The 13,790-nt window shown below is 32.1% G+C and overlaps 2 long non-coding RNA genes across 2 annotated transcripts; both read left to right on the top strand.

Moving 5' to 3' along the window:
• Window positions 1–8,910: 8,910 nt before the first annotated feature.
• Window positions 8,911–9,491, top strand: LOC133821128 (uncharacterized). The gene is made up of 3 exons (XR_009887328.1): window positions 8,911–8,999; window positions 9,154–9,254; window positions 9,388–9,491. It is a non-coding gene; the product is annotated as an uncharacterized LOC133821128 (long non-coding RNA).
• A 313-nt stretch (window positions 9,492–9,804) lies between these two features.
• LOC133821127 (uncharacterized) lies at window positions 9,805–12,427 on the top strand. The gene is made up of 4 exons (XR_009887327.1): window positions 9,805–9,870; window positions 10,099–10,202; window positions 11,627–11,725; window positions 12,370–12,427. It is a non-coding gene; the product is annotated as an uncharacterized LOC133821127 (long non-coding RNA).
• The last annotated feature ends 1,363 nt before the right edge of the window (window positions 12,428–13,790 follow it).

The raw sequence follows: 13,790 nt of genomic DNA, 5'->3' as shown, positions 1-13,790 counted from the left end.
TCTAAGCTTAATAAATAATGATGCACTAAGCTCTCTATTTATAAGCTTAGATATCTTACAAAAAAGGATCGCAGGCCTTACATGACTTGCTTGTTAATTAATAATAAAATAACACGTAAACCAAATATCTGCTTAAACTGGCCGTTCTATACGTTCTTGGCGAAACATCTAACAAGGCTAGTCGAGTATGCCATCGAGCCTACCAACCTTGCTTTTCTGAATGAAGCTCTTTGACTTTTTTCTAATTAGTCATTGATTAATACCCAGTTCCTTTAGGGCCGTCACATGTGTTTAATCATCATGTGCTTATCTTGTTAAGCAAAATATTTCAACATCTACAGTGTAAACTTAATAAACCATAATAAAATTCGATATAATTTAAACAAACTTATTTTACCAAAAATATATGCATAGGGACCCAAAATTTTAAAATTAAAAGTGTTTGTAAAAAAGAGACTTTGTAAAAAAATATCTTCCACGCGGCCTAACCTCGTAGGTCAAGCAACCTGAACATGTACATTTTCCCGCAAATTCTCTCCAGCTCATTGATTATCAGCCTTAGATTTGCATTTACCTACACCATAAAGCACCCATGAGCCAAGGCCCAACAAGAAAAGCTATCTCAAATCTAATAAACGAATTTATACATAACATATCATAATCAATTATCAATTATCAATAACCAATATGATTAATAAATCATATCGATCATTGAATATAATAACAAATTATATTCTCAAGTATGTTCAATACGGCCTTACAGAGAACAATGCATACCCAAGCACTATAAACGACCTAGCCAAATAAAGTGCATAACTGAGCACTATTGAGGGTCAATGTCTGACTATGTGCATCCGAGCACTTTAAAAAATGCCTTTCTTGGCCTAATCCACATGATTTATGACGATTACGGTCCATACCGATCATCTCCAAACATAAACAATCATAATATGCAAAGTCATACGATAAAGGGTACAAAGACCCTAATTAAATATAAACACATAGTCAGGACCGATCAACCATGCATTAGGAGCCAATACACTTTCTATGTGAAGATGTCCACTTTTCTTACCTGAATTCCAGAGATTGTAAGCAAGTTGACTCGAGTGCGATTCCTTCCAAACGCCCTTAGTTATCCCAAAGTCACAATAATTATAATGTAGGTTTAGTTTTCCTTCTAACCAAAACCGACCGTAAAATTTCCACAGATAATTCTAAGGTGTAATCATATTTTAAACATGCTTAAATATTTCCTAGAAACATTAATCCAATATCCCCCTAAGTAAGATCTGTAACGTCCTAAATTAATATCAACCAAAACTATATGATATCGGAATAAAAAGTTATGGCCAATTACTAATCTAAAAATTCACAGCCAAAAATTCACCCAATACGAGTTTGTGCATTTTAAGCAGCCCAAAACCTCACCAAAATAGTTCATAACCATGTTTATATCTAGAATTTTGTAGCAAAATAATTTATAGAACTTAATATGCATCCAATAACAACAACTCAACATAAATTTCCAAGATCCAGTCAAAGATTCAAGAATTTGAGGACAAAATCCCAAAATTTGCACAAAACCAAATCAAACTTGAAATTAAAGTTTTTAGATGAAATCGAATGTTCAAAATAGTTAAAAACACTCTCTATACTCAATTATCAACAACACCGAAAGAAATTTGAAGAATTAAGCTCAAATTAAAAATTAGGGTTCTTAAACCCTATTTTTTCCCAATTCAAAAATTAAACAACAATTCAAAAATTAGAGCTTAATTCAATGCTCTATTATGGGTTTTTGCATAACCCTAGACTCAAACTAGCAAACTCAACTCTTATAAAATTCAAGCCAAAAACAATAAAAATTTCCCAAACTTTTCATCAAAATTTAACTTGGAGAAGTGAAGAGATTCTTACCTCTTCTCTTGAGTTTAATCACAAGACTTGAACTTAGAAGCAATCCCCAAAACTCCAATTAAACTTGCTAGCATCTTAAGCTCTTGATATTTGTGCTTGGAAGAAAGAAAATAAAAAAGAAAAGAAGGAGGAGGGGAAAGGGTTCGGTGATAGTGTTGGTAAAATGTTGATGAAGCTAATGAATGTTGAATAAGACAAAATCATATAATATGATGATATACTCATCTTGATCATTCTAAGATAAAATGACCAAAATGCCAACAAAAGTAACTTTGTTTAATACGACCTTGCCGAGCATAGTGCATACCCGAGCATTAGAAACAGCTTAGCCAAATTATTTGCATAATCGAGCACTATTGAGGGTCTATACCAAACTTTGTGCATCCTAGCATTATAGCCAAACCCTCGCTAATAAGGCCTAATCCATATGATTTCTTTCGATTACGGTCCCAAAAACAATCATAATATGAAAAGTCATACGTTAAAGGGTACCGATGTTATGAACGAGTTTCCTAATACACAATGGAATGGGGGTGGGTTGGCCCAGTGTACAACAAAAATTTTGTAACATATTTAAACTACCTTTAAATGTGTTGATCCATTAATATACATACACTAATCATAAGCAAGAAAAGAATAGAAAACATACCTCTTGAAGCCTATCAAGTGTCCTTGCTATCTTTTCGTAATTTGAACGAACTTCCTATCTAAGCTGCTCCCAGGTACTCACACCAAGATCTTCCACAACGTTCTCTACACCTCAAGAAGTGTGTGGGCATATAGAGAATAAAGGATGGTTAATTTCTGATTCTACTTAATGTACTCAACACATGAGACCAAGAGAATAAGCCTGAAATTGGTTCTGTATCATTTTTCAGGGAGAGATAGAAAAGTATCGTTCTTTTTCACAGAGCGAATTCTTGAGTGTCTAGAGTATTTTTGAGTATTCTCATTATTTTCTGATAAGTCTTACTTAAAAAGAAAATATTCAAATTTAAAAAATAAATCTGTAACCAACTTACAATTTATCTTTTAATTAATTAATTATCTTATTAATGAAAATATCCAAAAACTAATTTTTTGAATTTTCCATTAATTAAATAAATAAAATTTAAAAATATATCCCTGAAAATTATGCAGTACACGGACTGTATGTGGTTGTGTACAATCCTATGTTTTAGGAATATTTGGTTTTTCTATTTTTATTTAATTATTTATTCAAACTATTTCGTCAGATAAAAATCTAACAACTTGATAATTAATTCAAATTTGAATTGAAATATAAATTAAATATCTTTTTAACTAATTATCAAATATAATTAATTATTTGAATAAATATCAATCATTTAAATTCAAATCCAATTTGAACTTATCAAATTATTATCTCCCACTCAAACAAAGATATTTAATTAATTCCACTAATTATTTTAAACCAATAATAATTTCGAAATTAATATTTAATTTATTATAATTTCAAAATTTATAATTAATTAATTATTTAATATAATTTTGAAAATTAATTTAATTATTTAATATAATTATGAAAATTAAATATTAATTAATTTTTTTATTACAACTAATTTGTATTTAATTTATTAATCATTATTATCACATAATTGCATATTTGGTCCGAAGAACAAATTTCTTCTTAAATATGTCTTTCAACCATTTTTCCCTTTATATCAACTCTTGCCTTGAATAGTGTTGATAGAGCCGCTGTGGGGACCTATGGACCTATAATTCCAAGCTCCAATAAATTTGAGATTATTGATTAAACTCTTTAATTAAATAATCTTAATTTATTAATCTCATTATTATTCCACTATAAATATGAGACTGCACTCTAGTAATTATAGACATTTCATTTACTCAGTACTTTATAATGATAAAGCGTCCATTGTTATAATCATTTCATATAAATTAACCCTTTAATAATGGTTCATAATTAATCGAGAATAAAATTACCGTTGTACCCTTTTAATTATATCTTGTTTCCTTAAGTACCATTGACTTTACTAGTGAAGGTTAATTAATAACTAAATTATGAATTTGAGCTCAATAACCTTTTCAGTCCCAAAAGTCAACACTTAAGAGAACCATTATTTAATCTCTTATGAGAAGGTATAAATTCCATATCTGTATACTATGCCCACAACCATTTACATTAATGAGTTCCCAAAACAAAAGTGTCTAGCCTGATCATTCTGACAGGCCATAACGAGTGAATCAAAGAACTCATATAATATAAACAGGTGTTCATAGTAACTTCAGGATTAAGATCTATTTGTATAGGATTATCATTTGATATATTTAATTAATAATTCAAAACGGTATTTAACTAAGTATTAATAAACATATCTGATCCAGTTCTATATATTTTCTAATATATAAAGTACCTCAACTAAAGTGTCCTACTACACTAGTGATCCGGATCTAGATCACATGTATTTATAATACTAGTGGACTGTACTTGCAGTAATTAATCTAAAGATTCCATAACTTTATTTTACTTCGAACTATTCAAGTTCATTTATCTTCAACACAATCCTCTCGTACCAATTTGTGTTTGAGATCACATAAATGAACTTTTACAGATATTTACATAATATTATCACAGAATAATATAGTCCATAAAATATTTTCATAACATATTCAATTTATTTATTTATTTTTTAAAACAATGTCTACTACATATGCTTTCAGGGCACAATTCCCAAAAATCCCACTTTCCCTAAAGCAAATGAGGCATCTCTCTCATTCCCATGTTTCTTACATGCTCCTAAAAAGATTTCATTGATAAAGTCTTTGTGAAAGGATCTGCAAGATTATGCTCTTAAGTTATCTTCATAACTACAACATCTCCTCGATGAACTATCTCTCTAAGCAAGTGATACTTCCTCTTGATGTGATTTCCCCTCTTGTGACTCCATGGTTCCTTTGAGTTAGCTACTACCCCACTGTTGTCACAGTATAGGACTAGTGGCTTATCAACATCTGACACTACTTCCATATCAGAATAGAACTTTTTGAGCCACACAGCCTCCTTAGTTGCTTCACAAGCTGCTATATACTCGACTTCCATGGTGGAGTCTGCAATGCTGGATTGTTTACTACTTCGCTAGACTACTGCTGCTCCTCCAAGACAAAACACTGATCCAGAAGTCGATTTCTCACTATGTCTGTCTGATTGAAAATCAGAATCAATGTAACCAATGGGGTTCAGGTCTCCACCTAAATATACAAGCATATAATATCTAGTATTTCTAAGATACTTGAGAATATTCTTCATTGCAATCCAATGACTCAATCTAGGATTGGATTGATAACGGCTGACGTTCCCTACTGCATAACAAATGTTAGGTCTTGTACACAACATGGCACACATTAGACTACCTACCGCTAAGACATATGGATACTGTCTCATATCTTCCTCTTCCTGAGGTGTTTTGGGAAACTGCTCCTTGGAAAGGAATACTCCAGAACGGGTTGGCATATCACCCTTTTTGGAGTTTTACATATTAAAGCATTCTAGCACCTTATCAATATAAGTTTCTTGAGACGTTGCCAAAGTTTTGTTTTGTCTATCTCTAAGAATTTTAATGCCCAGAACATACTTGTCTTCTCCCAAATCTTGCATTTGGCATTCTTTAGCTAACCAGTTCTTTACCTTTAATAATGATGTTACGTCATTTCCAATCAGTAATATATCATCAACATAAAGAACGAGGAATACTACTACACTATCTTTGATTTGTTTATAGACACAAGGTTCGTCAACATTTTTTTCAAAACCAAATGTTTTAACTATGTCATCAAATCTAAGATTCCAAGATGTAGAAGCTTGTTTGAGTCCATAGATGGACCTAAGAAGCTTGCAAACGTTTTTCTCTAGACCTTTTACTTTGAACCCTTCTAGTTGAGACATGTAAATGGTTTCGTCAAGGTAGCCATTCAGAAAAGTTGTTTTGACATCCATTTTCCAAATCTCATAATCCATGCACGCAACAATGGACAAGAGTATACGAATGGATTTTAGCATGGCTATAGGAGAAATGGTTTCTTCATAGTCAACCCCTTCTTTTTGTGTGTACCCTCTCGATACAAGCCTTGCTTTGACAGTCTCTACTTTACCATTCGCTACTCTTTTCTTCTTGAATATCCACTTGCAACCAATGGGTTTGATATTCTCATGTGGATCTTCAAGAACCCAGATAGAATTGGAATACATTGATTCCATTTATTGGGTCATGGAATCTTGCCATTTGTCCTTGTCAGTATCATTCATTGCATCTTTAAATGTCAACAAATCTTCTTTGTTTGTGTCGGACACAAGCAATTGAACTTCGTGTTCATAGCGTGTGGGTTACTTACTAACCCTCCCACAACGACGAGGCTCTATACTATTCTCACTAGAACTAGCAGTTTCCTCTTGCCGTTTTTCATTGGTTGTTGTTGGTGACTTTGCAACTTAATTTGACACCATCTCCTCCAGTAAAACCAAACTGCAAGGTTTGTTGTTATTAACATAGTCATGTTCAAGAAAAGTTTCATTTGTCGATCCATCTGTTTTATTTTCTTTTGGACTATAGAAAATTCCACCTCTAGTCTCTTTGGAATATCCCACAAACATGCACACTTCTGAGTGTGATTCCAACTTCCCGGTCTTTCCTTTAAGAACATGTGCAGGACACCCCCAAATTTAAAAATGGTGTAAACCCATTCCATAATTCCATGGGTGTCTTCTATATAGACTTAGATGGAACAACATTCAATATGTATAGAGCACATTGAATCACATAGCCCCAGAATGACAGTGGTAATGATGAGAAAATCATCATTGATCTAACCATATCTAATAACATTCTATTCCATCTTTCTAAAATACAATTTTATTGTGGCGTTCTAGGTGCAGTGAGTTGGGATTGAATACCATGCTCACGTAGATGGTCCTCAAATTAAAAATCCAAGTACTCTCCTCCTCGATCAAATCGAAGAACTTTTAGTGATTTACCTAATTTCTTTTCAGCCTCAGCTTGAAATTCATTGAACTTTCCATAATTTTCAAATTTTCTTTGCATTAAGTATAGGTAACAATATCTTGAGTAATCGTCAATGAAAGTGACAAAGTATTCATAACCTCCTCTTGCATGTACATTAAGTGGACTGCCAACATCCATATGTACTAGCTGAAGTGATTTTGTAGCTCTTCAACCTTTAGTAGAGAAAGGTCTCTTGGTCATTTTTCCTTCTAGATAAGATTCACAGACAGGGAGAAATCCAATAGATACTTATCTTAAAGGACCTTCCTTTACAAGCCTATTAATTTGGTCTAGACCAATATGGCCCAATCTCAAGTGCCACAGATATGTTTCACTATCGGAATCAGTCTTTTGTCATTTAATAGATCTAGGATTAGCTTATTTAAATAATTCAGAATTATAAGTAGATTTCTCTTTAGCTTGCAGTTTATAAAGCCCATCAATAGATTTTGCAGAACATATCTTAAAACCATATCTTATAATAACAATCAAATTATTATTAAAAGAAAATTTAAAACCTTGTTCATGCAACATAGAAACAGAAATTAAGTTTTTAGAAAATCCATAAATATAATAAACGTTTTCTAAAACAAGAAATTTATTCTTATCAAATTCCAAACAAGTTGTTCCAACTGCTGCTGTAGAGATAATCTGATCACTACCTACCCTCGTATTCACCTCTCCATCAGCAAGCTTCCTTGTCAAACTAAGAATCTGTAGAGAAAAACAAACATGGTTAGTAGCTTTTGAATCTACTATCCAGGATGAGGAATTGTCTTCCACTAAACAAGCTTCTAATACAAGTAAATCAAATTTACCTTTCCTTTTCTCTTTTAGGTCAGCGAGATACTTTGGACAGTTTCTCTTCCATTGACCATCTACTCCACAGTGAAAACAGGTACCTTTAGGGGTCTTCTTTTTTGAGCTTTTTGTGTTCGTATTCTCTTTGCCTTTGGATGACTTTTTAGGCTTCTTCGAATTCTTGTCTTTTTCTTTCTCCTTGTCCTTTCCATTTTTATTTTTCCTCTTTTTGGTTTTAGCCTTTGAAGAGGATGGGTTAAAATTAGCAACATTTTCTTCTCCTTCTTTATGAGAACCTTTGTTAAGAGATTCATAAGTTTGCAATTCATTCAACAGTTGTGTCCTGTTATATGATAATTTGTTCATGACATAGTTGGTGGTGAAACCATTAAAAGCTCATGAAAGCAATTCAAGTATAATGCTTACTTGAGTTTTTTCATCAATGATTGCCCCATGGATAATGGCATCATGCATTATATTGATCATGTCTAATACATGTTCTCTAACAGAAACCCCTTTCTTCATTTTCTTGGTCATGTAGGATCTGGTGGCCTCATGCATGCACTGATCTGACTGCTGGCCAAACATATCTTCAAGGGTATCCAAGATCTGATAAGCATTTTCAATTTTCTCAAACTTCTTTCTGAGCACATCGCTCATACTAGCAAGCATATAACACTTTGCTTTGTTGTTTGATAATAACCCATTATGAAACTTTTCCCTTGTAGTTTTGGCAGCAGTAGCGAGAGGGACTCACTACACCAAAAAGGGCATAGGATAACATTAAAATCTAACAGAATTAAAATAGTATTATGCTTGGTAAAAACCACCATAAGCGGGTGACTCAAAATTTTGGGCACCAACATTAATTGTCACTTTTCTCTCCCAGTTTCTCTCTTATCTATTTAAAACTTTTTATATTAAAAAATATTAATAAAGTAAAAATCCCTAAATCTCTTTTTCTTCCTATACGTGCCTCTCTCCTCTCAGCCACCCCCTTCATCTTTCTCTCTATTTCTCTCAAATCATCTCGTCTCAAGCTCCATGTCTCCCCTATCTTCCTCTCTCACTTCCATGGGAGACCACGACTACACTCATGGCGTCGTGCGGTGGCTCACAACGATGATGTGCGGTGGTTCCCACGGAATCTGAAGAAGATTGACAGATGGAGCTAGCTCAGTGTTTAGTGCTCTGCCCACTGTTCTTGAGAATCCAAGCCCACCCAAATCATCCTTCAATGAGGTACAAGATGATTTTTTTTTTAGAAAAAAAAATTGGGTTTTTATTCAATTTGGATGATGGTTTTTGGGAAATTTCTGAAATGGGTTTGATGGATTTCAATAGTTGATTGAATCATTAATATTAGTGGTTTCTCTAACCACTTCCATTCAGACAGTGCTAACTAAGCAGAGGAGACGAGCCAGAGTTCAGAGCAACGTCTCCTAATGTGACTCACTCACTCTCTCTCTTCTGATCTCCTTTCTCCCAAGTTATCCGGTAAGCCATGAATTTTGGATAATTATACATATATATGTGTGTGTGAAGAGAATGTGTTGACTACTTTGAGCAATTCCATTTTCTACTTCTGCTCAAAATGTTTGCCTGATTGCGATGATTCAATTTTTGTGAGATCGTAGCTAAGACCTCTACTACTACTACTATGGTTGTTCCTGTGGAAGAAGCCATTGCGGCGCTATCTACATTCTCACTTGAGGTATTTCCTGTGAACACACTTTTTTTCATTTCTATTCTTGCGGAAAATGATTAATTCTTTTTTTTTATATATATGTATGTATGTATGTATATATGGGACTTAAATTTAGCTGGTGTATTGTTTATAATTTTTCTGGTTAAATTTTGTTTGAGATGCGATTATCATAGCTTTGTGGAATTTGAGTGGCAATTGATTGAATTTAGCTTGAGAAATGACCTGAATGCATGAACATTTTAATCAATACATGTACGAGGGTTGAGATTTGAAGTGCAGTTCATTCTGTTTTTTATTTCTATATTTTCATTATAATTAATAAATATTCATAGGATGAGAAAGCAGAAGTGCAAGGACTAAGAGTTTGGGTGTTAACAGAGAGAGGTGCAACTGAAAGTCCAATTGGTATGCGAATTTTTTATTTTCATCGTTTTTATTTATTTATTTTTCTATTTTGATGGTTCTATGAGAATAATGATGGACTGTTGCTTTTTATGTCGTGGGACATAAAAAGCTCAACTTAAATTTGTTATAAAAGTTATTTCTATTCATGTTATAAAAGTTGTGATTTATGTCAAATTTCTTGAGATAAAGATTCAGGTAAGAGGTATCTAATGTGATTTTTCTTCTTAGGCTTCTGTTAACAGAGATAAGCCATCATCATCTGAGAAGCGGGTGAAGAGAGAGCATGCTGATGCACATTTAAGAGAAGAGCTCAAAAAAGGAAAGTGTCTATGGTATATCATAAACTGATTGATTTGGCAATATCAAGTTTCCTTTTTTGTAATTGTTATTACTTTTTATAAAGAAAATGCAACAATTCTCCCCTTCCTTAATTTAGGAGTCTAATAGTTTATGAGTTGTGTGATGTGAACATTGTAAAATATATTAAGGCAAACTAAATATATAAATAACCACCCTGGTTAACCGTTTTAGATGAGCTATAACAAATTTTTGTTAACTTTGGATTAGGAGGTTAGGCTTCTTAGTGTGACGAAGGACGCTTTGGTTAGAACAGTTATCATTGTCTTGTCTATATTGATGCTCATCTACTGAAACGAGGCTCTACTCTTTATATGTTTGGAAGTATTTTTGCTTCATATGTTCAGAGTGGACTGCAGGAATTAATGTGTTAGCAGGGTTTTTGATGTGTGGAAAAGGTAGAAAGAAGTTCATGAAAAACTTGGTAATGTACAGATGTAAGTAGGGGATGGAGTAACATTTCTGGACATACTAGTCTGGAGATTTTTTTTTTAAAACAGAGTTCATCAGCTAGACTATGTGAGGAAAGTGGTGAATTAAAAAAAAATAATTGGTTAGTATCAAGGATGAAAAAATCGATATTATCGGCGATATTTCTGTCGAAATATCTGAATTTTCCAAGGTTCTGATATTTTTCTGAGTGTAAAACTTTATCTGTCAAAATATAGCAGAAATATTGTGGAAACATTGATGAAATGTCAGAAATATCAATTTAATTTTGAAAAGTATCAAATAAAACACAAAAGAAACAATTTAAATCATATTTTTTAATATGAAAACATAATTGATAGACTCTTGTAAGTAATCTTTGTAGAGTATCTTGTAACCACTTTAACATCATTTATGATTTTAGCAACTATAGAATGAAATCTTGTGATAGTGACTACTCTAGTATCTGCAAGATTTTTCAATTATTCATCTACTCAATTTGGTTGGTTTAATATTCTTATTTACATGTATTTATACTCAAACTATATCATAATATAATTAGTATTGATTAGATCAAGATCATATGAATACTACTTTTGAACCCCTAAGAGTTTGTTTTGGTATTGATTTTCTTTTTATCAAATGTTATATTTGTATAGAAATGTATTTATGAAGATATGTTTAAATATATGTGGCTTCTGTATTGTTGAATGTTTTGTATTTGTTTAAGATTTTATGATAAAAATTATATTTTAAGAATTTATTTGTAATTTCAATAAAGTTTTAAAATTTTTCCAATCAGTATTGATATTTTCTCCGATATTTCAATAAAATCAAGTGCCGGTATATCTATGGACACCAATATTTTCAACCTTATGATTCCCTGTCATAATACTACAAAAGAATGTTTATGATTCCCAATCATGATACTACAAAAGAATGTTTAAGTAACAGAGGGACTATTCTATAGGAATGCTGCTTTTTGTTGTCTCACTCACAACTACAAAAGGCGCATGAGTAAAAATCTCTTCATCTACTGGTTTGATTGTATCATTGAAAGCTTTAAAAGGTAGTTCTTTGTTTCAGGTCAAACATAGTAAATAGTTTTCCCTTTGCAAAATGTATCTGAACTATTATTCTTCTGATGTGATTCTTTACTATGTTGATAATTTTGTGCACAAGTGACTTCATACTTTATATAGTCAAATTTGACTATAAAATTATAAATCATTGAGATTTCTCTCTAATGTTGTTCTCTCTACATCTTTTCTATCTGTTGTTCTATTTCTCTCTATTGATTCATCTCTTGTTATCTGTCATATTTTCTCCTTTGGTCCTATATCACCCTAGTTTGTTCCTTTCTGTTTATGTGTTTGCTATGCTAATTTTCTATTAGAATTTCATAACTATGCAACTATTTTTCAGATGCCTTTCATATTAGAATGCATAATCAGCTTACATTTTTTTAGTTGTATTTTGATGCAGGCTTGTATAGGAAAATACTTCCTATACTGATGTTTTTGTATGTTCCCTGCTTAAAATAATAAAATATAAATGATAACAGGATGCTAGTTTTTAAACATTCTATTTGCATGTTTGTTAGGGTATATAGCTTCTTTGATGACATGAGTTTTTTTAATCTTCTACATGCTTGTTTATGGATGCTTTAAATAGAAAATGATTGTTCACATAAAAAATTGAAATGTGTTGCAGAATTATGAATGATGCAAGTATGGGGCATAGTAATGATGGTTTGTTGTGGGCTCTAAGGTATTAAATAGTTTGTTTCTTTTCAAATTCTCTCCATCTCCACCTTTCTTTTGTGAGCTCATACGTTTCTATATTTTTACATCTAAAGGAGTTTGAAAGAACTCTCTTTTGTGTTACTGCTACCAGATTCAGAGGTTGCAATTTCATCTAGTTCTTCCTCTTTAAATGAGGTACACATTTGGATTTTTTGCCTTTTTGTATTTCGCTGTTGCTGTTAAAATTTTCTTGTCCTTAAAATGTTGAAACTTAAATTTTTTAGAATGATTTTGTTCAGTTTGGTATTATTTTGAAATACATGAGAACACATTTGAATGGTTCATAGGTGTCACCTTTGTTTTTTATGTACATGCTTATGAATCCAGTCTGTATATTTTGAAATGATGGCTTATGATAGATGTATTCTAGAAAAAGAAGGTTATTAGCAAATGGTTTTTGTCAACTACGACTTTCTAGCAGTCAGCAAATATTTTTTTTTTTTAAAAATAATTATAGTAACAATGCTACTTTTTATCATATGGCGAAAATAATATTACAGCTAAAAAAATTGTAATGAATAAGACCATCACAAACTCAACCAGAGGTTAAGCATCTAATTAGGAACACAACAATGAAAAATTTCAAACAGAAATAAGTTACAGCAAGACCTCTCAATCTATCAACAAATGAGAAAAGAGAAAAGGTTATAAATTCATTTACACATTTAAACCAAACTGTATCCCAAAATTTCGGTTGCAGTTTTCATGTGCTACCGCTGTTGTATGGGTGTTTGGCCTGTCTAAAGTTAAAACCAAATACACCAATCTATATTCTAATCAGAAAATGACAAGGTCTTTGACCTATTTAGCCTTATAGTTTCACTGTCATTAGTTTTTTTAATTTTTCATTGAGTTTCAAATATGAGTTATATATCATATAGTATTTTAAGGTTCACATTAACTGAAGTAAATGTTATGTTATCCAGGTCAGCTTTCTACTTCATTTCATGCTACTTCACAAGGAAATGCTCCCTAGTAAGTGGTACGATTAATTAGTATATTTTCACTGTTAGTTGGAAGATATGCAGCTGTTGTTGACATGAACCGGGTTTTAACTAGAATTAGCCTAACATGATCTACATTTCTGCATAGCATGTATTTACAATTAGACAGAGACACTTAGAGAGATCTGAATGAGTCATGATTGGGCAAGGTCTTAGTGGTTCCTTTCCAAAGTAAATCCTTTTTTTTTTTTTTTTGTAATTAAGACATCAATACCATTACATGCTAATAATGTAGTTACAGGTCATATAAAGCTTGATACAAGCAACGGAGGCTGTAGGTATAATGTGTTAAATCAACTTCCTTCATGTTGATGTAGGGGGATTC

The sequence above is a fragment of the Humulus lupulus genome, chromosome 3, assembly GCF_963169125.1.
Source record: "Humulus lupulus chromosome 3, drHumLupu1.1, whole genome shotgun sequence".
NCBI lineage: Eukaryota > Viridiplantae > Streptophyta > Magnoliopsida > Rosales > Cannabaceae > Humulus > Humulus lupulus.
This window is presented reverse-complemented; position numbering and strand designations above follow the sequence as displayed.